Genomic DNA, 24,818 nt, shown 5'->3' on the forward strand with positions numbered 1-24,818 from the left:
CCAGTCATGTTTTCAGGTTTAAAGGGGAACCTGGGATTATTGTACATTTTTAAGGGTAGGGATTAGACAAAGGATACAAATCTTTAGGAAATCAGTTTTATTTATAGTAGGTGAAAACTGAGATCGTCCTGCAGTCACTCAATTCCAGATGCTGGGGCTTTAATTAAAATAAATCATGATATTCATACCACAATAGCAATGAAAGGCAGAAAGAGGACGGAAAGGAGAAACAAAAAGAGGCAAAATAATATAGACAAAGGAAGAAAAGAAGGGAGAAAAGGAAAGGAGAAGGAATGTAATCCCATAAAGAAAAATCTGTGCTATAAAATCCAATTTTTAAAAATATAACTGAAACTTTTCAATCAAATACATGTAAATAAAAACTTGTTTCAGTAATATCATAATTACACAGTGTAGGTGGAGCAGAAAGGAATGGAATTTTTTTTCATCTGTTTCAATTTATCCTCTGCTCTGGATATAGTAGAGAAACCCCTTCAAAGGATTGCTTTAGTTCATAGACGGCACATATGTATTTTGTTGCTCTATGCTCCAGACTGTATCAATAACCGTGTACTTCAATAAAAATATGTCTTCAGACAATTGCTCAGTCCCCTCCATCTCCTTCCTCAGAGGGCTTTATTTCCTTCTTAACTCTTCTCCTATTTTACTTGGCAGTTTATGGACTGCTAGAAAGATGATGCCTAAGCTGTTTCCTTCTTGTAGTTGAGCTGTTCTGATTGAAAGTGCATGGAAAAATGTAGGTGAGCAGAACAGTCATCTGCTCATATACTAGCTAACATGCCAAAACAGACTTAATACTGCTGTATTAAGTACACCAGTCAAGAGCAGTGGAAGTTTTGATATTGCAATTCACAGGGGAAAAAAATCAAGTCCTTTGCTAGACCTTAGACATCCTGTCAGAGAGCTGCTGTTTCCAACAGCACGCTGCACCAAACTCAGGTCTGGTGTATAGTTTTCTTCAAATCATTCCTAAAGTAGAGGCATCAGCTTAACTTCTGTATTCCTGTAATAGTCTGGATTTTCTGTAGAAATCTGTTAATTTTCTTGGGCCAAATGAGCCTCAAAAGTCAAAGCCAAGAATATTATACATTGGGCATGAAAACAAGATTGAAGGATTCTAGCGCAAAAATCTTTACCTACTTCATTAAATGCCTTTCCACCAATTCTTTCCACGGAGGAAAAGAAAAAAGAACAATTAAAAATGCTTAAAAACCTGTTTCAGGCACAGGTGCTAGACAGCCTAGACTCATCCACTTAATGAAGACAGGTAAGTTTAATTCAGAACAGCTGTTCCTAATACGAGTATTAGCTTGAAGTTCACTACTTATATTCGAGTCTGAAGAGTTTCTTCTGTTTTCTCCTCAGCTACATCAGTGGGATGATGCTGTTTCTCTCTATGAAACTTTGTGTTGCTTATATCCTTAGCCCACCATGGTAACCACATCACTACTTCTTGAAATGTAAGTAGTAAATGAAACTGAAAACATCTTTTTCTCACTTTTTCCTTCAGCAGCAGACAGTCTTCTAAATGGTGTTAGGAATGATAGTTTTTTGGTGTTGAGGAAAAAGGCAAATGTAATAGAGAAGAGCAGGAGCTTTTTTTGCTGCCCATGTTAATGTCTAATTCTCTTTCCTTGAGGACAGGAAAGTACAAACAGACAAAATTGTAAACAAAGGAGCAGCAGGGATAGAAAATAGGAAATGCATGTTACAGCTTTTAATTGCAGCCTTACTCTTGGAAAAGGGTGGCAGTGCACATAGTCTTTTGTCTGTTGGAAATGTGACAAGCCACGCTAGCATGCAGTTTAGCTGCCTCCTGGCTCACAGTACTGTTTTGCATCAGCGATAATGCAGAGGAGCAATCAGTGTGACACAAAGATCTTGGTTGGCTAAGCCAGTCTCTCTTACTAATAGAAGGCAATGGAAGCCAGTGGTGAAGAAAAGAACAGCAGTAAAGAACAGAAAAGAGAGGCTGGATGCAGGAGGTTAGGCTGAGGCTGGTAAAGTTGCCGTGCCTGCTCAGTTCTCTCTGCCTTGATTGGGAACATCTCCTGGGGCAGGATGGTAACAGCCCAATATTATTGCTGTGGACCTTAACTTGTCAGGAAGGGATGGATGGATAGACTGCTGAAAATTGTGATAGGGCTGAAGCTAAATGAAAGAGAAACATACCTTTCACATGTATTTGGTGGAAAATGATATGATAGCATGCGTGTGGAAGATTATTTCCAATAAATGGAGTAGTGAAATGAAGACTCTTGGATATGGGTAGCTGTGAGAAATGAGTGGAGACAGAGATGCTGTGCATGTAAATAGGATGCCTGGAGAAGTGGAAAGCTATGATAGAGACCAGTAGGAAACCAGAGAGTCTTGGAATTTGATGTCAATGCAGTTACTGGTGATCCAGTCTTCTGAAATTTGGGAGCTGGGGCTGATTGCAGTCAGTGAGGATTATCTGTAAACTTTCCTGCTGAATTTTCTGTGTACGTTAAATACTGGTGAAACTAGGTGGAATGGATCAATGGAGCTGTAGCTGTGTCACGAGGCAGTGATGCCTCAGTTTGTTCTTGTCTATGTTCCAGAAATCTGAGTCACTGTGAACTTGAGGAAGGAAGATGATACCAGCAAGCAAGCTTACCTGTTAATAAAACAGGTAAGCTGCATCACTTTTTTTTTTGCCCTTCCCTTTTTGTTTTTACATGAATATCTGTTCTTGTAAATCACTTATGTTATCTTAATTATCATGTAAGATACCTTTGTGGCGCTAGGTATTTGGTGTTTGGTTCCTAAGATTAATCCATAGCGACACTAGCTCCTGCCAGCTCCTGTATTTTTCCTCCTAGTTCATGAGAAAACTAGATGACTGGAAATCCTTTTAACTACATAGTCTGTAGACATGTGGCATTAATGCATTTGTACTAGTGTTGCAGCAAGAGATCTTTACTCTTTTGGGAACAATTGTCAACCATTTTAGAAATATTTAGGAATACTTCTCCATGGGAAACTTTTTTTAGGGAGGTATATGTGAATATATTTTGGGATGTTCCCAGTTGTCAACCATGTTTTCAGTTCTGGTGGTTATATCACCTTTCAGAGCTGTGGATTTTGGAGCACATTGATGGTTGACCTTTAAAGAGAATGAGTTCTTAAGGTTAACTGTATTAGAGCAGTGACTGTGTAAAAGAGCTGTCCAGAATACTTTTTTTATTTTATTTTTCATCCAAAATCTCATGCCTTCTTCTGAAAAATAGGTTTTGAGCACACTTAGGCTGACTTTTCTGTCAGGAAGGGCTGTCCTTTAGAAACCAATGGGCTTTCTACTGAGAGATATGATAAAGGTGGTGAGGTTTTTCTATACCTACAAAAATATGGCCAAAAAAATCTATTTTTGGAGATGATACTTTTGCTAAAAATTGTTGTCATATTAAAGCTTTTGTGTCTCATGTAGCTACCAATACCACAAATATTCATACAGATATGATTAGGTAGAGGGCCCAGAGTTTCTGGTCTCTGTGTGAGATCACTCTGTGACAGATTGAATGAAGAGTGCAGTTTTTATTCTTGGTGGCACTGGTACGAGGCATGGGAATCTCCTGTTAATATGACAAGAAAGCTAAGGGGTATGATAAAATTGAATGGGGAAAGAATAATGTCAGGGTGGATTTAAGGAATTAAATGCAGGAAAAAACTCCTTACACAGCTTCTCCTAAGCTCCCTGAGGTCTTGCTGCAGCTCTGGTGTCAAGTCTTTTGTGTCCGTTTGGCTGAAAACAAACCAAAGTCCAAAGTTTGAGCTGAGTTTCATAAAACATCTTTAAATCTATGCAGACTTAAAAACAAAATCATGTAAAAGAGGGATGAAAGTGCATTATTTAAAAAGAAAACAAAAAAAAGAGAAGTAGTAGTAATTTTCAGAAGAGCTGGAAGGCCAGAAGCTGTGTAGGCTTGCAGAGCTCTCCAGGCAGTGTGGTGTTCCTAACGCTGTACTCGGTGAGCAGTGTGTGCTCAGCTCCTTGAAAAGCGGGCATAAGTGTCAGGTACTTTGTGGGTCTTCTGACAGGACATGACTTTTTTTAGCTGGTAGGGCTATGTGTGAACAGGCATGGTAACACCCTCCTTTTTATAAGATACCAGCCTCTCACCCATTCTCCCCAGAGTACTTCTCCTTCATGTATGTTCCTGCACTCTGTGCAGGCTGGGATTCTATTAGACATCAGTGGGGTCTCTCATGATGCTACGCAACTACAGGAACAATTATCATTTATGGAAAAGTACAGACTTCCTTGAGAAAGTAACCTATTTTAGTGCAGGAAGAATTTGTCATTCAGCACCACACCTGTGAAAAAAGCAAATACTGAAAATCAGCAAAATACAATGGAAAAGACAGACATTGACAAATGACAAAGCTTCGTTCGATTACAAACAAAAAAGCAAATAGCCTTCTGAAACAAAGCCCCAAAATGGCCTGTTCTGCAATACCAAAGACAGGTCTCAGCTTCCGAATGAACATAGCAGTAGATGGGTTGTACATAAATGCCCGTGGCAATGGAGATGAGTAGCATAAGCACCATTTAGGAAAGAAAACAAACTGACAACATCAGGTGAAAGGGTTTTTTCTTTTTTTTTTTTTCCATAAAATATTCCTATTGCAAAATATTTGGTGACTATATTGGTGTTTGTGTGTAGCTACATAGGCAGTCATTTTCTTCGGAGAGGATAGTGGACTGGCAGGACATGCCAGCTTCTTTTCCTCATGTGCTTGTTAAGCACGTGTGTGCACTGTGATGCGGGGGGGCAGCTGGCAGGCCCACAGTTCCTACAGCCTTTTGGGCTCTGGTAGTTACCTGGAACACGTCTTAAAGGAAAGATGATAAGGTAGAGCTGGCAGAGCTGCAGATAGACTTCGTCTTGCTAGATTTAACAGTTGCAATTAATAAATTTCCAGCCTAGCCCAAAGTGAGCCAACCAAGGGCTGATTATCCTCCATCAGTCTGTTCTTTTGTACAAGGTGAGCAGGCATCGCATGCCTCTGCCAGCTAGGGTTCGGTGCCGGGGGAGGGTCTCGTGAGGCTTCTCCAGCACATTGGCACAGCACTGTGCCAAGGGCACGCAGGGCAGTGCAAGGGGCTGTTGCTTCAGTCCTGCTAATACCATGTGATGCAACACATTTGTCCCTCATCTCTGGGCCTGTCCCTTTCTGAAGGAGATCTGTCCTGTCCCTGTTCCAGACTGGCCAACTCCTTCTAGCAGCTGCTCCAGGATTGTTTGGCCTCCCCCAAATAATCTGTCTCTTGATGACGTATGACCCCTTGATAGAAGCAGCAGCTTCATTCCTCACACTGCCCCTGATGACCTGTGACTGCTCTGCTGATTCATCACAATATATTATATGAGACAATTGTTTCCATGTTTAAGCTACTAATTAGCTTTTTTTTGCCATAAATCTGAGTTTGATTTCATTTTCAGCTTCACCATGCAGCCAAGACATTTCTCATGTGCTCTCCTCTGCCACAGGAGAACTTGTATTTATTTTTTTTAAGAGAGGCTGGTGAGAGAAATGAATCGGACAAGGTGTTTATGAGACATGCCAGTCTAAAAGATGCAGTGTTTTACATTGTTTAAATATTGTTTGATTTACTACTTTATTTACAACATAGCAGTTGAAAAACAACCTGACCCAGCAACCCTGGGAATGTTTTTCATACAGCTGTGAAAGGATGGGTGCCTTTTGCTATATCTGGAAAGACTATCTGGCTGTTCTCAGAGTTGTTTAGTGTGAAGTTTATAACCAGAAGATAGCTGTGCAGAGAAAGCAGTCTGCTGTCACTGGGACTTGGAAGAAAGCAGAGATTGCACAAAGGGGTAAAGAAGGGAGGGAACAAAGGTGGTATTTTCATAGTCCGTATTTAAAAGTTCCTAGGTGGTTATCTCATTATAGCAGCTGCCAGTTTTATCCACTTACAGCTTTACCAGGAGTAAAACTCTTACTAATGTTTTATAAATATTATCAGCCAAATACAAGGGTTCAAGGTTTGTCATTGTTTTATGTAGCTAATCACCTCATTAAAAAGATCTCATGCTAACCAGTTAAGTGAACTCTGATAAACCTCCCAAGTCTTAGGTGACGTTTGAGATAATATTGTGTAATTTGGTGATGAGCTGTGGGAATGTAATTGGGGGGGAAGCCTTCAAACTAGCAATTTAGCTAAGGCTACTAGTAATTGCAATTACAGATTTTCAGGCTGAGCTACATAAATCATCACAAAGGTACAAGGCAGAGCTGGGAGTCTGCTTCCAGCTTCTAGCAACTCCTGTGTGCAAGCAGTCAGAGATTAGGAGCTGTCTCTTGCCTCTGTTTTTCTGGAGGTGGTGACAAGAGCTGGCTTGAAGGCTTGTGACCGTGTTGACCTTCAGACAGTGGTAGGACCTGGAAACTGGCTTGTGACCACTTGCAGGCAGGCAATGCTATGGATACCAAGGTGTTTGACTACAGCTCTGGATATAAGAGGAAAGAGAACAGATAGAGGCATGCTTTCTCTGGTGGGCACAGTGTTGGATGGAGCTGGGACCTGAAAAAAATTCAGTGCCATGGAAACTGGTGAACGAGCGAACTGTCTTGGGGAGTGACTGGACTGGGCTGCATGCTCTAAGGAGGCTGGCCTGAGGTAGAATTACTTCTCATTTCTTTTCAGCAACATCTAGAATTGGTGACATCCAGAGATCTGGAGGCAGTACAGCCAAACCCCATTAGTTTTTCTTTTAGCCAAAAGATGTGTAGGTGTGGCACTTGGGGACATGGTTTAGTGATGGACTTAGCAGTGTTAGGTTTACAGTTGGCCTTGATGATCTTAATGGTCTTTTCAAACCTAAATGATTCTGTGATTCTATGATGCTATTATTTTAGCAGGCTGGGGACATGGTGATTCTTTTTTTCTGCAAAAAGAAAAAGGAAAGAAAACGGGTGACTTTGATTCATCATGAAGAACATCACTTAAAGGATTTGACTGGCAGACATTATCTTGACAACTGATTTATGTTCATTCTAATAGAACCTTTATGGGATCTTTGTTCCTTTGTTATAGAGGGAGGAAGGGGGAGAGAGAGAGGGAGAGAGAAAGCCATGTTGGCACTTCTGCAAGCAAATGTAGAGTATGAAGCAGAAAATATTTGGCTGCAAAAACTGTTGCAAAGCGCACTATGGCACTCCATATCACATGTGCAGATTTGCTGTTGATGTATACAGAGAAGGTGATGACACTTGCTCTTTGAACGGAAACCAGATATTTTTCAGGCTGGTGAAAGAATAAGGAAAGCCTGAGAAAAGGCATGAATACCAGTAGCTGTGAATACCGTGTTTTAGATGATATTTATATCTTTCTTTCCATTTGCTGTGTTCACAGTGCTCAAGACACATGAGTTGAGCCATCACAGATTGTGCTGCATTTTTTTTAATTGTCTTTTTCTGGCATAAGTAGTGTTGGTGGGCTACAATGTAAGGCATATAGACTATTATACGGAACTTCTGATTCCAGCTTACCTTGTTACTCCCAGTTACTGGTCACATGGGTAGCTTTACTGGTTTTAGCTGCACGTGGTTGATGGCCAGCATGGATTACAGTCCATTCACTCCCCAGCATCCTTCTTTTTTTCAAAGCAGGACAGAAAATAGCTTGTAGGATTCTTCTCAACTCATCTTTTAAATCGGCTGTTTCCAGCTCTTGCAGTTGTTTCAACTTTTGGTCTTAAAACCCAATATCTCTTTATGACCCTTTCTTTGCTAGTTGAGTTTCTGTTAGGGTTGCTACCTTTTGTTCGAGGATCTCATCAGTTGTCTGCAAAACAGAGGATTTTTCAGTGGATAATTCTGCCGTGCCAAGCTTATCCCATCTTTCTGCAACCCAAGCTGGGTTCAGATGAGCTTTGCTGATGATGCAAGTTAAATATTTATTTTTTGTTGCATGGTCTTCAGTAAATTGTTATTTTGTTGCCTTGTTACACAAATTTGGTAAAATGGTCCTTAAAATAGTTCTCACCATATGCTTTTTTTAAATGTGGAAGCTCTTGATTGTGAGGGTAATAGCACCAAATTCATCATTAAGTAAACAAATTCAGTTCATACTTTAGTCTTCCTGCTGGAAATGCAGATATAAGTCTGGCATGTGAACTCATGTGTGCTGGATCTGCTGTGATATCCAGGCTACTTCTGTTTGAAAATGGCAAGTCTTGTCAACCAGCTCAATTCTCTGAAACATATAAGCAGTCGTCCCAGACTGGGAGCTCACAACCTATAGCCAGAAATCCAAGTTAATTTTGGCTCCTCAAGGGCAGGCAGAAGAATAGAATGAGACATTTCTAATCGTAAAATGCTTGTGCATGACCACAATCTGACTTCTGCATTTGCCAAATGTTTCCTTTGCAGCAACATTTCATTTTTGGGTAACATTTCAGTTCAGTTAACTGTGCCGATGAGTATCTCGGCTCTCTTATTTCATGCAATAAAACTTAGCACAAGTAACAGCTACTTAAAAGGGGAAGAGGAAGGAGAATAACTTCTGCTCATATGAATTGGACAATTATCTCTAACAAAAAAAGGAATTTAGTGTTCAGTTTTACAAATATGGTAACAATTATTTATAATCATGAAACTGATTTAAAATGCTTACTGAGTAGTAGATGGCTTCATATTCATTGCCATTATTGTGCTGTCTCACCCATGAATCAAAGCAGACTTTCAGTGCTGTCTTTTCTGCCTGGTTCATTATCTACAGACTGTGGCATATCAAGAGAATGTGCTTACTTTCATGTAAAGTATAAAGAAATCAAACTTCAAGCTGTTTCCATTTTGAGGATTTAAAAACAGGACCTAATTCTTAATATTTCTCTATTTTTTTTGCAATGTATTTTACAAAATTTAATAAGGATTTCTGATAAACAGCATTGCTACTGATATTGCTAGAAACAGCGGATGAAAAGTATCGCTAAATTCTTCATTAGATTTACCTTAGATTATTTCTGTGTAAGAAATGTATTTATGGAAGGACCAGCTTTCCACAAAAGGTGGTACTAGTCAGGGAATATTTTGGTGTGTCTGGACATGATCAGGTTTTTCTGCAAAGGCTGTGGTGGTATGCTATCAAGGAAAGAGTTAATCCTCATCTGAAATAGAGCATATGCTTTCTTTAGTAGAGATAAAGGTTTATATTGGTGGTGCCTACTGCATTCCCTGACTACTGTGGCAGAAATTTCCTCAAAGAATCCCAGCAAGTTAGCGAGCCATGAACCCTGATCTCCCTCCTCTCTCTACTCTTATACTGTCAATCCTTAATCAAGCTGTGCTTCCTCAAGTGTTTTCCCATTTGATATTCTAGGAGTTTCTCCCCACTTTATATCAAGCTAACTGGTCTATGGTTTCCTGTTATGTCTCCAGGCACTTTTAAAATAACTTTGTTATGTTAGCCACTTTCCAGTCCCCAGGGGTCTCTTCTAAACTAAATGAACTTGTGAATGTGCCTGCTAATTCCTTAGTTTCTCTCCCCACTTCCTTAGCACATTTGGATATTTGTCTGGCCATGGTTTTTAAGACTGTCTAACCATTTTAATAATACTACTAGCAGTACAGACTTAAAGAAAAATCTTCCTCCTTCAAAAGCAAACTCCTGACCTCTTCATAGAAAAGACAAGCACAGTACATGCTTCACTTTTATTTTGTTTATACCTCATACTATTAAAAAGGATTTGCACTCCCATACCATCAGTCCTTGCCCCCTGCACAGTAAATCAGTGTGCGAGGAAGGACTAGCTATAATAGGGTAGCTTTCACAGCTTTCACTGTAGCTTGTGGTGGTTTTTTCCTCATTGTGAATGAGAAATGCCATGAGGCAGGAGTGATTAGTGACATCCTCAGTCACCCCAACCACATCCCTGCCGCAGATCCCCTGTGCCACCCACTCGACAGTGCCAGTCACACCAAGGCTTGCCCTTGCCCTTGGGAGGAAACCTGCCTGGGAAGGGCAAGGCAGCCCGGGCCGCTCTCAGCGATGAGCTGGGACAAGGCCAGGCTCCTTATGGGAGATCTGGCTGATGAGCACACCATGGGGTGGCCTGTCTAACCCATTGATCCAGGCTTTTTTCTTAAGTTCTGTATATTTTTTTATTTAAGCTCATGAATATTTTCTATTAGGTTTTCTGTTGTCACTCGGATCCTATTTAGATGTTCTGTCTTTTTATGAACACCTTTTTCCTCTTTATGTTCTATGAAGAGTACATCTTGACCAATGTAAATGTCAAAATTATAGCGTAAAAATCAAAGTTAGTTGCCTGTGAGAAGTGTACTGGCATAAGTCACTGTCACAGGTTCTTGTGATAAACAGCTGGGCTTTTTTTGGATTAAAATGTGGGGGAAGCAACATGTTGGTGAGAAACAACATAACTGGTAAGAATGAGTAAATACAATCTGTCTAATTCAGGAGAAATCTGTTTTCTTTTACTGAATACCATTTAGATATAAGGGAGAAATATATGTTCTCATGTGGCTATGGTCAAGATATTCTTAACTATGGTTTGTTTTCTAAAAGCTATTTGTCATATCCATTAAAAGCTGTTAATTCTTAAGTGTTCTTTTTACTGATACTTGTATGATTATACTTTTGTAATATGATGACACTCATTCTTGCAAGAACATATTCAATGTCTTTGTTCTTAAAGAGATGAGGGAATAAATCTACATTTTCTTATTCAATTTGAGGAGGATGCTAAAATGGAAAGAAGAAACAAATACCAGAAGACAAGGAAATAATGAAATAGCATCTACAGGGAATCAAACCATGCCCTGTAAATACCAAAATGAGTTTCGGCTTGGAAGTATGCAAGCAATATGTTTGTATAAAGTATTTTGAAAAGCAGAAACTTTCCTGGAACACTGAAGGGGGGGGGGGGGGGTGAGAAAAAAGGGGTGCAATAATGAACAGATCCTGTGTAAGTGTTCAGTGACCACCAGGAACAGAGAGAGTCCTTTGAGTTTTGGTTAACATATCTAAAAACTCTATCACAGAAGGAGCAAGTCAGTCATTCCTGCCTGTGGTGCAGCTACATCTGGAAAAGTGGTCTAGGCTCTGAAAAATGCAATGTATGAAAAATACTGAAAGATTAGAAATTGTGTATGCCCCTCATCTTATACCTTCCTATGTAAGTGGAGACTTCTGGGAGCATCTAAGAACTGAACCTGAATCTGCTTAGCATTGTTGTCTGGGCCCTGAAACTTATGAATGTGTTTTAATTGACTTCGATTTTAAACCAGTGTGAAGTTCTTTGACCTGAACAGGATTTAGTATATTGTAACTTTTCAGGTTGTGGTTTTTTTTTTTTTCCCTAAAGGGGCAAATGGGCCACAAGTGTCTTTATTCTGCACATTTTTAAGTAGGAATCTTGCCCCTGCCCCCCTCCGCCCCGGACAAGGCAGCAAGGTAACAGGACACCCAGCCCCAAAGTCCTGCCTTGTCTGGGATTGCTGGCTGCCTCCTGAAGCCCCGTGCTCCTGCGCTGTGCTCCACGCTGGAGGCCCCTGCGCAGGCCAGCTCCTCTCCACCTGCTGCCACAGGCAGGGCCTGGGGTACCTTTTTGGGGTACCTGATTGCAGGACACTTTGTCCCCCCCTCACCTTCACCCTGTCATGAGATGTCTCACGCTACCATCACACGAGCGTCGCCACAATCGTAGCCAGTAGCTCTCAGCCCTTGTGCAGGCAGGGTGCCTCGAGCCCTGGCAGTGAGCCCAGCCTGGGCTCCAGCTGGGTTAATTTTATAATTTCTCTGACTGTGTCCATGCATTACTTCCCTGTCCTTTGCAGTAGGGATATGGCCCCTGAGCTGCTGAGTGAAAAGCCCTGACAGCCCCATTTAAGCACACTTTACAGGATTTCAGGCAAAGGGAGATTGAGTCCTGGTTGCTGTAAATTACAAGATAAGATTTTTCCAGTAACTGCAAATACATAGCCACAACCCATGAGAACACAATTTATCACTTCACTTTACCAAAACAAGTAGGGAATTGTCTTTGAAAGGAAAATGATGCTTAAAAAAATAAACCAGTTACATTGTTTCATATCAATGCAGAATTGACCCTCTTTATTTTACTACTTACAACTGGATTTTTTTTCTTTACTACTTACACCTGGATTCCTTGATTTTTAGGATTTCTTTTTGCTTTTCTGATTAAAAAAAATACATCAGGTGTGTAGGCCTAGAAATGCTGTGGCACTCTCCCTGTAATAGCCAGGTGTTTATTTGAACTTAAAATGAAACCCGGTGCCTCAGCTAATGGCCTTGGATCAGTTTATGAAGTGAAGACCTTTGCCAGAGATGAAGAACCGGTGCATCAGCCAGAGAAAATGTTATTTAGTTCTTGATTATTTTTTTTCATTTCTGCTTGTCTTTTCCCCTTGATGGGTTTCCTAGTCTTTGCCAGCTTACCTGGTAAGCAGCCAAACACCACAACAACAGGATTGTCTCATGATGAAGGTTTAGGAGAGAGAAATGCATAGAGTTTATCTAAGCAGGGAATAAGAGACATAAATTAGTATCTACTCAATCTGAAGTTAAATTTAAAATGTGAACATTCAAAATCCTGTTTGAGGCAATAGAATGAAGAGGGGAAAGGAGTAACTGAGGTTGATAATTAGGGAAGACTTGCCAATTGGGACCACCAGTTGTTTTCAGCAGAAATATTACATGCTTGATTTGTGTCCAAATGTAGTATAATTCTGGAAAGTTTGTACAAGACTGATTTACCCAGGGTGGAAATGGGACAAAGAAAGAGTGTGTGTGGAGGGGAGAAGATTGAATGAAGAGAGAATTAAGTATATGGATGTGTGAGAGTCTGGGGAAAGAAGGAAGAAAGAATGTAATCTGAATCTCCTGGAGCTGTTGAACTGAGGTTTAGAAGTATCTGCAAAGTGTAGATGGAATTGTGAATCTTAACCAGAAGAGCTGAAAGAAATTACCGGTCTTTCCCTGCAATTTAGCACTCCTCAACTTGGGTACTGTATTGCATGAATGCTCCTAATTCCCTTTGTGTGAGGTTAGCTAATCCAGTTTATATCATGGCCTTCAGCTAAGATGCTAATGTGTTATTTATAATATTGTAAAGGTTGGTGCTCTCAGGAGCCTCTTGGAAATGTATAGACTGCATGAAGTTACACACTTAAGTCTCTAAAGTACTGAGACCTTAGAGCAACAGCATCATCCATTCATTTATTTTAGCACTGAAAGATTGGTAGCACAGCTTTAACATTGCTGAAGAGTACAAGGTATTCATAGGGTTTTCAACGGCAAAGTGGTGTTTCTCATTTAAGCAAAATACTGTGTCAGGGATGAGTACAAATGAAAGCAAAGTACAAGTTATAAACTATCTTGTAACTGCAGTGCACCCAGTTTCACTGATCTTGAAAGTAAACTTGACCTATGGATTGTTTTAAATTACTTATGCTGCACAAGTTTTTCCTATATTTTATCTGTTAAAATTTTACTACTTATGTACTGTTTAGTTTGAGGGGTCTTTAGCTATGTATATTTGAAACTTTGTTCTCAACACTAAACTATAAATGTTTGCCCATTTTATTTGGTTTAATTCCTTAAACTAACTCCAGAATGGCTTTTGAAACCTGTTGACTCTGTCCCAACTCCAGGAAAATGAATGCTTTCTTTGTAATCCCACTGTTGTGCCGATTGGAGAAGTAATTGAAACCTCTCATGGGCAATAGACCAGCCATTTTACATACCTCCCTTATCTATGTCAACATTTCCTGATCTGCTTTCTTCTCCATCCCTTGGGGTCAATAATAGTTTCTTATGATCTCTTTATTTTAAAATGGTCAGCTCCCTTCCTCCCTTCCAAAATTGTGAGTAGAATTAATGAATATTTTCTTTACTGATCGTTTTTCACTCCCTTCCTTTTCCTTACATTGTACCCTGCTCTCCCACTCATAGAAACACTTGTGTGTTTTGATTTTTTTTTTCTTTTGGAGTTGTACAGCCCCTACCTTTAATTTGTGTAACCTGCAAATATTCCTTTTACTTTCATAATGAATTTTTCACTGCTGTTTTTGTAATTTCTTCCCCTTTGAACGTTTCAGAGAATTAATGTAAAGAAAATGGGAGACATTCACAGAACCATCAAGTTAATTTGCTCTCAATAGGCATTTGCAACGGATTGAGACTTATGTTCTTCCATGCTAAGGATGGGCAGGTGCCATGTGACTTTGACTTTTGAATATTGAGTTCGAGTGCACACTTACTTATGAGCAAGGTATAGGTGACAGTAGTCTGACAGCAGCAATGAATAAAACCGTTACCATACTGAGCTGTGTGCAAAAATTTCTGAATTGACAGAGATAAATATTTTGACAAAGATAAATTTATGAGTTATTGGCTCAGCCTGTGGTTTGTTTAGGATTTGTCATTCTTCTTGAAGGTATCATCAATTTAACTTTGGATGGTTTGCATGGCTCTGAGCAGAGGGCTTCTCTACTTGCACGCAACTCCATACCTCCAGCTCCTGACGGTGAAACTCGCAGGGTTTTCAATGAGCTTTCCTGGTTTGCCACTCCTTCCTTCTCTCCTCGCTGCTTGCTTTCATATGTGCGTGTAAACTGGGATGCCGAGGAGGTGCAGAAGAGCATGAAATCTCACGGCCAACCTCCAACTTCATCCAGTCCCGGTGACAGCAGGAGCATGCCGGTAGCTCTGCCTTCCAGCCTTGGCCCTGTGGAGGAAGCCGTGGGAAGAGCACCGAGGAAGGATGACTCCTGGGACCCTGCCAGTCTTTCTGGTGCTGCTGTTGCCAGTCTCATGCGTTTGAGTATCATTCAGACTGTTAATGCACTAGATTAAAATAGATCAGAGTATGCCTGTTTTATTGGGGCTGTGAGGGTTATTTGTAAATCATGTTAATGGTTAAAACAATGAAATAGCTTTCCTCCTTCAGAATTTTCTGTTGGAAACTATAGTGAGGCCATGTGTTACTAATACTTTTATGAACTTCAGATGCTTTCTCCAAGAATAAAATGGACAAGTAATTTACATATATTGATCAGGTCACATTTTATCTAAAACATCAAAACATTTATGATCCTCATTTAGTTGATTATAGATTTTATTAAAACAGTTAGAAAGACATTAAAGTATATTCTGAACTTACAGACATTGAGTTTTAAGGCAACAGAGTTGATGGCTTTTGCAGCTCTCCAGTCTTAAAGTAGCATGTTGAACTGAAAGATGAGCTGGGATGAGACAGTGCTTTGAGCCGATTTCTGTCGACATTCACAGCTGTGCTATGTGGATGTAAACACTGCCAGATCTGAACACCGGCTTTACGCCTGCCTTGTGCAGGTGTGAATAACTGCAAAAGCTATGGGGGGGCTGAGAACCAGGCTCCAAGAGCTTCAGCCTGCAGACGTTTGTCAGATGCCTAGTGCAGTTTGCATTAACCACCTCAGGAGGTTTTTTACGTTCTCTAAGTTTAACCAACTACATAATTACTTCTACTAGTCCTTGTGTATATATAGATCCCTTTTCTTGGATGCAACATTTAATTGCCAGTTCAGTTGACAGGAGGAATACTGAATCATAGACATCAGGCATTTTATTTTCAACATTTTTATGCACGTAGGAAATAATACTAGGGTGTGACGAGCAGTAGAAGAGATTCCTTCACCAGCCACGAGCTTTAAATTTGTGTTTATATCTGTGTGTGGTGTTTTGGTGGGGTGTTTTTTATGCCCAATTCTTTAAAAACCTGTTAGGGCTATGGCTGGTGGGAGAGGCACTGTATTAAGATTTGCTCCAAATTCATACTGAGCAGGAAAGGCTTTGCATTTCTGTTAGAGAAAGATTGTGGTAAACTGTCTGGGTTAAAGACCTAAGATAAACCTAATGGCTCAACCATACAGTGCTGACACTGCCTGCTTTAGGGCAGGAGGGGAAGGGAGAGAAGTTAAACGTGCGTTCAGGCCCCAAATAATACTTCATAGCTTTCATGCCAAAAGCTGTAAGATTAATTCTGTAATTCTTTATTTTTATTTTGTAAAATTTACCCATATTTCACCATAACAAAACTGAGAGTTGTTTCCTCATAAAGTGCTTAAGTTACAGTATATCTAACATTTCTCCCCTTATTTGCTATTTTAACTTTTTCAAAGAATTCTAATGTATTAGACAAAGTTTACACTTACAGAAAGCTATGCTGGTTTGTGCCTCAGGTACTTTATAATGATATCTGTAATGACTTTCTCAACAGTTTTCTTAGGTACTTAAATGAGGATCATGAGTTTATAATTTCCTGGATCACCCTTATCTTTCCCACCTCAATAAGAACATTGGCAATCTTCCAGATTCTTCTTATTGTAGCTGTAATGATAAATTAAATCACATTTATTTGGGGGTTGTTTTTTCCTGGGAGGTAATTCAGCCAATACGAATAGAATAGAATATTTTAGTTGGAAGGGACTTACAATGATCATCTAGTCCAGCTGCCTGACCAATTCAAATTTGCGAACTCTATGTTTTATCGTAGAGTGAGTTATTTCTTCAGCTGCTGTTCAGTTTTGCATCAAGCATGGAATAAATAGGAGAAAATGTTGTGAATATAAAGCTGAAATTCTGATTTATTCAGTCATTAACAAAAAAGCCCCATGCCATTTCAATGATAATAGAATGAAAATCCAACTGGTGTTTTCTTTCTCAAACTTGTTTTCCATAGAGATTGCTGCTCTCAGGCAAACACCTATTTAAACCTTTGAAATGTATAATCTTAACTTCATACAGCTCTAGTAGCCTAGATTTGTTAATGTTTCATCCCTACTTGCAACAGTATTACAATTTAAGTTTCAGTAATATAAAAAGCATTTGTGGAGCAAACACTAGGAAAATATCTTTCTGGGAATGATGTTACAGGTATGAAATAAGGTTTAGGGTTTTTTTTTATTATTATCATCAAAGCTTTTCTCTGCTGCTGCTTTTTAGCCTGTTAATAAAAGTACTGGATATAAATCTTATAAGATATAGCAGTAGGTGGTCAAAAATCATTCCAATGTGTTGCTTCTACATGCAATTAAGAAAAAAGGAAATCAAACATTCAAGCTGTAGCCATGGACTAGTTAACCTTGACGAAGAACTCAGATTATTGAAAGCAAAAACAATCAAAACCGTAAGCTTAGTGTAATAATGAATGCTGATATACTTGTGAAATATTACTAGTCCAAGAATGGTATATAGCGTGGCTGCTTGAGGATAGTCTAGATAGGGTTGACCTGGATACAGTGTGGCATGCGAAGGCTCATTTTCTTTTTCCTATTTCACATAGGACAAACCTGCAATAGACATCTAGTTGTTTGTGTGTTCCCCTAAGATTTCTCTCAGACCTGGTGGTTTTACTGAAGCTTTTAGGCATTTAATTAGGCTAGTATGTCCCAACAGTGGCTCATAAAAAGTGTCAGAAGAGATGGTGAAAGCCTCCGCCACGGATTGCAGAGCAAATGTGCAAGAACTTTTCTAGGGCAATAGAGTAAGCTCGTGTCACTTGCAAGGTGGAGGACAGACAGGCCACTGCACAAATGGCTCCTTGCTTCTGTGTGTCTGGGTAATGCCTGCTGCTTTCTGTCCTGCTGTGTGCTGCCACATGCGACTCTTGCCAGCAGCTGAGGAGTTTGCTCCAGGATAAGCAGGCTGTTGGAAAATTACATTTTGTGTATGCTGAGATCTTTCAGGTCTTGTGTTTTATGCAGGTCTCTTGCTCTGTTAGCTTTACCACAGTTCCTGATCACATACCTCACCCGTTAGCAAGGAGGACCCCAACTTTTTCCCCCACAGTGGTAGCCTCGTGCACGATGTACAGTTGACCAGCCTGTCAAGTAGCTACATCTGGCATGAGGTGTTGCTGAACAGGAGAGAGACACCATGCTACACAGGAGCTCGTGAGGGCTGAGAAACCTCCCTAGCTGGCAAAGTCCCCCTCCCTGCACCCCCTCTGAGCTATGACCCACAGGCATACAACTTGAGCCCTTCAGAAGGCTATCTTGATGCTTAAAAAAAAAAGAGGACCACTTTCTTGTGAAGACTGAGGCAAATGAGAAGGCAGTCAGCATCATGAGCCACAGTTGAAATTTTAGGTGTCTGTGCATCCTCTTTAGGATAGAATGAATATAACTATCTACCAAAAAAAAAAAGAAATCCAACCCTCGACCCTTATGTAGACAGGCTTAGCTACATATAGGGTCTATTTTATTTGGGTTTTTTATGACTATGTTTGTACTGTGATGTTTTTACACTAGCAGTATATTATTATAAAAGTCCCATATTCTGAATAAACCTTGGCCTAAAATAACACTAGAATTTTGATTTATTTCTGTGTGATTCTTTTTCAAGTGCTGTAAATCATATTTTGGTGTTCATTTACCTTTGCATTCTTTTTTCAGCCACTGGCACTGAAGCTGACGGATGGGAATCAAATGAAGTGTGCTAAGTGTTGCTGCTGTAGGCTTTCATCTCCCTACATTTGTGGTATGATTTATCCTGGTAATACATCATGTGCCTCATTTTCTTTTGCTTATTTTATTTAGTGTTGTCACAAATAATATCATTTGACCATCTACCATGAGCACTAAGCAGTTGCAAATTAATGAAATAAACTGAATCTATGGAACTCATCTGTCCCAAATTTGATTAGAGATGCCGGTGTTGTACCAAGCCATTTACTACAGATGAACCTCATTTATTAAGGACACAGCTTTGCGGGGTCTTAGCTAACTACGGTAAATTGTTAAGCATAGTATTTGCAATGATTTTAATGAAACAGTTAAAAGTGACTTTTTTATATCTTAGTCATGATTGGTGTTTTATGTTTCTAAAACTGATGTTTTTAGTTACTCTGCTTTGTTCTGAGTCACTGGCGTACATCTGCATAAGTGCCTCTCCTCCCTCTCTCCTCAAAATGGGGTGCCTTGTGAGGAGAAGGCGTTGAAAGATAATCTTAAACTAGCTTAATAACTAGGATTCAGTGTCCCCCATCATGGTTTTAGAGATTTCTTTAGTTTTTATTTACTACTAACTGTAGTGCATAAGGTTTTTAATTATTTTTTTCCCTTATTGGTATGGCACCTGCATAATGTGATAATATAATATTGAAGTGCATGCTTAAGCCAAACTCCAAGATACAATTATTCTGGGATAGCAAGGGAAGTTCTTACTTGTACAGTTGGTGAGAAGACAGCAAAAACTACCATTCGTGTGGAACGTAGTTTGAAAAACTGGTGCACTCAGAGAAAGTTAATAGGATAGTATGGTATTTTAATGGTACATAAAACATCTGATACATATTGAGACTTATGTCCTGGCAGTAAAAGCTGAACAAAGGTTAAAAATGACTCAAATTCTGAAATGCGTATGCCGGGAAGTGGCTGAGTTAGATATAAAACACCCGAACGTCCTGGGCTAGCAATAGCATTTAAAAAGAGTAGTTGAAAGAATATATTGCTGGAACACACAGGACAAAGCAGGGAAAGATTGGGGAAACAATGGTAACTGAGAAGAGGAAAATAATGTAGATGAAGAGAGAAGATTACGTAGGTAGAAATAATGTTCCTTGGAAATATGAATTATATGAACACAAGAGGAATTAGCAACGTCTAAACCAAATTCTTTTTGTGGTATGGATTGGCAAAGGATGGTGATGACCATCCAGTACTCTGTATCAGTGGTTCATAAGCCCACTTCATTATTTCATTATGATCAGACTGCTAGGGTAATGGTAATGCATGATGGAAATCATTATATCAAAGGCAAAATGAAAATACAATACTTTAGCTGAACAAATATATCATCGATGTCTGAAACAGCTCTGCTTTTTTTTTTTTCCCCCCGAGTCTTTTTCCTTCTATTAAATTCTCAGCTTAAACCATTTTGGGGTAGACTTCTATGCTTGTTCTGGGTGGGCTGGGTATGTTCTCCAAATACACTGTCTTGTTGTAGTTGTAATGTTTTTTCTGCTATCTAAATGTGTGTTAAATGAACTGGAGAGAACATTGGTACATGTAGGTTGTAAATAGCACATGCAAATAAAACTGCATTCAGCACAGTTGCTTAATGGAATATTAAGAGGAATTATATGTGCAACTCATTTTAATAATGTTTTATGTAAAAAAAAAAAAAAATTAAAATTTATGAATGGCAGAAAGCTCTAATTTTGGCTTCCAAAAGACATAGAAAAGGAATATCCTTAATTTCTTTTCTTGAACTAGCTTAATGTTACATTCTTCAATTCAAGAGCAAAACCAAAATTGTTTCTCATAGCTGGGTAAGATCAAGATTATCCTAAGCAAACTGAGTTTTTCTTGTTTTGCATTTCACCATGAAAGGTTTGGGAATCAAAAGTAACTAAAAAATTTATGAATGTCATAGCAAGCAGAGTAGAGGTGCTTGCTCTTTGACAGAGCTCTAACAGCTCTGCTCTATGGATGGTGTACATGAAGTTTTTAACTTTCATCAGTATAGTAAAAGCTAAGGACTAAAAGAAACAAAGAGACACTAATTCAGGAAAAGTCTCTTGGCAAATTTGAAATCCTACTGATGATGGTTCACAGTGAATCATGATTTTTGATCATGATTTGTACTTGGCCTGGTATGTATCTGTGCATATATAGACATGTTTATATGTGTGTATGTATATGTGTGTATATATATACACACAGAAAGACCACATGACTGGAGATTGTATATATAGATAGATCTATGAAGCATCTGTATTATGTAAATCAGAATGTCATAAAATATCTCAACCTGAACTGTTGGTTCCACGGTTCTGAGCTCAGTACTGGTACATCCCCAGGCACAATCTCTGCCTCAAAGACCTCATGCTTTGGTTTGATGAGATGTAATGACAGACTGACGTGAAATAACTAGAAGGAAAGGGCTAGCTTTTTTCCCCTGTGTAAGACTGAAAGAAGGAGTTATGATGAGGTAACATTGGGCATGATGAGTTCTGTCTCACAAGACAAGTTTCAGCTCTCAACAAGGGTTTCTCTTTTATGAAGAGAAACTCCAGCCCTGCAATCCATTATGTTAAAGTTAGGTCTTTGATTGCTATATAAGGGTCTGGAGCAATATCACTAAATTGATCTTGAGTAAAACAAAAATGGTTTTAGCAGATTTTACTGGTTTTATGCAGTCTGTATATTTATAAGAGGCAATATTTTCTTCTGTGATGTATTTTTCCCAGCACATCTATATTGAATCACACTGTTTAGACAATTTCTTAAAAAAGAAGAATTTAGTTTCAGGGTCTGAGATTTAGATTTTCTGTCAGCCACTTGGCATACTTCTGTATAAAGTACAAGACAAATTTTAAATTTAACATGTAAACCTACTAATGAACCTTACATGTAAAATTTAATGCCACCTCCTACCAAATATATGGCATCTGAAGGCATTGAAACCCATAAAACACCTTGCTGAAAATAGAGAATTATAATGCATACTCAGCAGGCTAGCCCTAAAGCACAATTTTCTTTACTATATAAGCACTGAAGTCTTTTGCATAACACCCCAGAGACAACTCTAATACAGTCTCTGCCACCTATGGTTCACATCAAGATGGAGGTCAAGGTGTAGAACCATTTAACTTAAATTCCTACTCCAAGTTATTAGCTAGGAAGAGAAAAGGAGGAAATGTGCAATGGAGATGTTCTACATGACCAGCATAAAATACCTATCACCACTTATAAGTAAAAAGTTAAAACAGAAAATGACAGCACCTTACAAGCCATTAGAATGTTTTAGTAGAGCTTCAGCTCTTTCTTATAGCCTGGATGAAATCACATAATTTAAGGAGGAAAAAAAAATGTAGAGACATTGTAAAAGGGGATGTGTGTGTAAAGACAGTCTACTAGTAACTACAGATAAGGGTCTGCTAAGGTTTTTACATCGAACTTTTAATTTCATAGGTTTCTTTGTGTGAATATTAAATTCACGTCTGAGTTTAGTACAGTGTGGTGGTGCAATACCTGTCCCCTAAATTGCTTACATTTTGTAACCACCTTACTTGCTATTTTGTTATTGTGTTGTATAACTTTACTTCTCTATAACTAATAATAAGTAGAAAATTAAAAGGTTAGCGTGGATAATGGAGGATGATGGTGTAGTGAAGGGAAACAGGAGCAATTATCCTTTTCTTGCACACTTATAATTCAAGCAATTGTAAGATTAACAAAATAAGTAATTTACCTGCAGAGGTGAAGCATCAAAAATTTTGTCACCCTCCCTGCCTCTGCCCCCCTTAACCCCCCATATAATCTTCCCCAGTAAATTATAATGAGTGAAAACAGAACTTTTAAATGGAACTCTATATGTGACCATATTGATAGCACTGCTTACCATGAAAGCTAGAATAATGCTTCCAGTTTAGCTACATTGCTGTATACCAGCAAGGCATTGGGTATGATAAGCGGCTCAGCTGCAACTTCAGTACCACTGCTAGGCAATTTCCATTTCAAAACTACCATATTTTTGAAAAGTTCAGTGCCTCTAAAGAATCACTTGTATATATCAGTCTGCTTGCACGTTTACCTTCAGTGAAATGTTTGATTAGTATCATATTCTCTTATATGTGGCTATGATGTTATATTTGAGTTCTTTCAGTGGCAGGCTCACTTACGAAACAGAGTTTCCAGTATAACACCTGGGCAGTACATACTAAGAGACATCTATGTCTGAAGCCAGAAGTCAGCTGGGGAAACTCAGGCTTCCTTAGGAGAAAGTTTTCCCAGAATTTCTTCCAGTTTCCTCCAGAGTACATAGTTTTGGCATAGAGGAATCCAGGCCACTGGGCACTCCTCTTCAGACATAACAGGAAAGCTCCTAAAACCTAGGGATGATACTCCATTTCCTCATGGAAGGATGGAGTAACTTGCCTTCATGGGGAGGCTAGGGGATGTGCGTGGTGCTTGTGCAGATGTGCAGCACGTATGTAAGGAAAGGCCTAGGCAGAAGCTCAGCAGTGAGAATCAATGTGATTGACAGGATGATCTGATTTTATTTGAAATGTGAGCACTTTTCTGAGTCTGTGGAGGTGTCATAAGCTATAGGGTCATAAGCAACATACTGTAGTTTCTTACTTCTCTCAATAAATGTTTTGATGCCCAAGATTCTCCCCTTGCTCTCCATGCATGGCAGCCTCCAGGTACTTGCCACTGCATCATTTGTCTGAAGGAAAAGGAAGGAGAATAGGCGATTTGGGACGGAAAGCCCATTCGGGGTAAAGGAAGAAACCTGAAGAGAGGGGTTTGCAATAGCCCCTGATGGGTACAGGAAGGGGCTGATGTTGTCGTTACTTCACGCTCATGGATGTTACTGCTTCTCCTACTGTCACAGCAGCAGCAGGGCTCTGACGCAGACAAAATAGGAGAACTATTGCCAGTTCGCTTCCCTGATAACCTCCTATCCTAAAAATCTGCTATTTTGCTTGAAAGATAGACTGTTTTGCCCCATTAGTGGAATGCTCTCATCCACCAAATTGGGCCAGGAATAATGAGTCCTATATGAATTAAAATTGTGTGTCCCTTTATGCAGCCTACTTCTCTGCTCCTTCTGTCATTCGGTGCAGGTCTAACAGATTGGTTATTCTGTGTCCATCACTCTTCCATGACAGCTCCAGTGTGAGCTCCTGGTAACAGCTGATCATATCAAACCTCGATGCCAATAAATACAGTGCACTAGGCCTTTCTCTGGCCATCTGTGCCAATGTGAATATTACTCTATTGATCTGTCTTTTGAGTGGTATGAAAACTGTCATTCAGGGCTAGAATTATCGCTGGGCCAAGAACAGTGAGGGGTTCATAACATTAGTCTCAGCCAGGGGTGACAACAATTTTTCATTTTTACTGGACTGATAAAATGTGATCAAAACTGGCAAGTTTGCACAGTTAAATGACTGAAATAAAATTCCAACTTGCACCCCAGTCCAGCAAGTACTTATACATGTATTTGTGTACACAGGGAACAGTGTTTTCATGGAGATGAATCGCTGTTCTTACAGTGCAGAAAGCTAAGCACATGTCTAAGTCTGCAGAATCTGGGCTTCAGTGTCTTTCCACTCCTGAGACGTAATTACAACCTTGCACTGCAGTCACTGTTGAAAGCTCACTTACTGAAATCAAACTAAATGAAGACATGCTGCTAGTGCCTAAAGGAATCCAGTTGTCTAGTTAGAGATGCTTTTGTCTGTCCTTAGGCAGCAACAACCATAGGTATGAACTGTGCACACCACTGACTTCTCTGCTCTATAATTTTGTAAGCAGATGTGCAAAGAGATGGATTGTTTGCAGTCTTATGCTGGACACTACAAAGGTCACTGCACTTTGCCTGTTCAAGCTATATGTATGTCTATGTATATATGAGGCATATTGCATGAATTGCATGCAAAAATTGACTAAAATTATATTTAATGGCTGAAAATGTTAATTTGCTGGGAATTCTTTTTTTTATAGCTGTGATTTACTGAACATGATGGATTTTCTTTAAAATATTTTGAATGATGCATCAGGTCAGTTGCCTTGATCATATCATGACTCATGATTGATACTCTGATATGATCTGTCAGTGTTATAAATTTGCTGATTATATCACTGTTTCCCTTATTAAATTTTAACCTCATTCTATTTTTTGTCTTGCTTAAAAATAATAGTGTGGAAAAACATCATCAAAGATTTTTTTTTTGTTCAAATCTTCCTTTTGATTCTGCCTTCAGTCTCTGACA

The 24,818-nt window shown here is 39.3% G+C and overlaps 1 long non-coding RNA gene across 2 annotated transcripts; it reads left to right on the forward strand.

Moving 5' to 3' along the window:
• The first annotated feature begins 1,420 nt into the window (after positions 1–1,420).
• LOC127019241 (uncharacterized) lies at positions 1,421–18,983 on the forward strand. Of its 2 annotated transcripts, XR_007766876.1 has the most exons (4): positions 1,421–1,481; positions 2,604–2,674; positions 18,487–18,544; positions 18,631–18,983. It is a non-coding gene; the product is annotated as an uncharacterized LOC127019241 (long non-coding RNA). The 2 variants fall into 2 exon arrangements; XR_007766875.1 differs by having other exon boundaries at positions 18,487–18,983.
• The last annotated feature ends 5,835 nt before the right edge of the window (positions 18,984–24,818 follow it).

Source organism: Gymnogyps californianus, chromosome 8, assembly GCF_018139145.2.
Source record: "Gymnogyps californianus isolate 813 chromosome 8, ASM1813914v2, whole genome shotgun sequence".
Classification (NCBI taxonomy): Eukaryota; Metazoa; Chordata; class Aves; order Accipitriformes; family Cathartidae; genus Gymnogyps; species Gymnogyps californianus.